The following is a 923-nucleotide window of genomic DNA, read 5'->3' as shown; positions in this document are numbered from 1 at the left end:
ATATTTGGTTGGAAGCATGCATGGGAGGCAGGGATTCAAATTGTGCAAGTAGTGGGGCTGACCCTCTTGGCTAAAGGGTTACTGGCCAACTACCATCACCCTAGACATTTTAGTTATTCAGAAGATGTTTTTTAAGATAATTGACAATTGTGACCTTGAACATAAGTCAAGGTCATTCATTTTAACAAACTTGGTAGCCCTTCATCCCAGCATGTGACTGACAAAATATCTTCCCACTAGGTCTTTTAGTTATTCAGAAGAGGTTGTTTGAAAGTTTTTTTTTAAATAATTGACCCCAGTGACCTTGAATATAAGTCAAGGTCATTCATTTGAACTAACTTGGTAGCCCTTCCTGCCAGTATGTGATTGGTCAAATATCATCATTCTGGGCCTTCTGGTTATTCAGAAGAAGTTGTTTAAAGTAAAATGTTGATGCCGGACGGACGATGGAGGACGGATGCCACACTATGGCATAAGCTCACTTGGCCTTTCTGGCCAGGTGAGCTAATATAGCAACCATGGGAAATTATTCTTATCACAAAAAATCCCTCCAATGGTTCAGATGAAAAAGGATTTAAAGATTTAACCTCAAATTCCTCTATTGGGCCCCGCAACTCTCCGCCAAGATGGGCCACACCCTCAGTTTATACAAAATTCAGTCACCTTTGCCCAAGGATATTCCAGGTCAAATGTGGATAAAATCCCTCCAATAGTACAGAACGAGAAGGATTCTAACGATTTTAAAATCAATCAATTTCCCCTATTGAGCCCCGCCCCTCTGCTTCCAGAGGGACCACACCCCATTTTTATACAAAACTAAGTCCCCTTTGCCCAAGGAAGCTCCAGGCCAAATTTTTAGGTCACCTGAGACAAAGTCTCGAGTGACCTATTGCGATCGCCTTTTGTCCGTCGTCGTCCGTCGT

Source organism: Mizuhopecten yessoensis, unplaced genomic scaffold (assembly GCF_002113885.1).
Source record: "Mizuhopecten yessoensis strain PY_sf001 unplaced genomic scaffold, ASM211388v2 scaffold10955, whole genome shotgun sequence".
In the NCBI taxonomy this organism is placed as follows: Eukaryota; Metazoa; Mollusca; class Bivalvia; order Pectinida; family Pectinidae; genus Mizuhopecten; species Mizuhopecten yessoensis.
Note: the sequence above shows the minus strand (reverse complement) of the source record.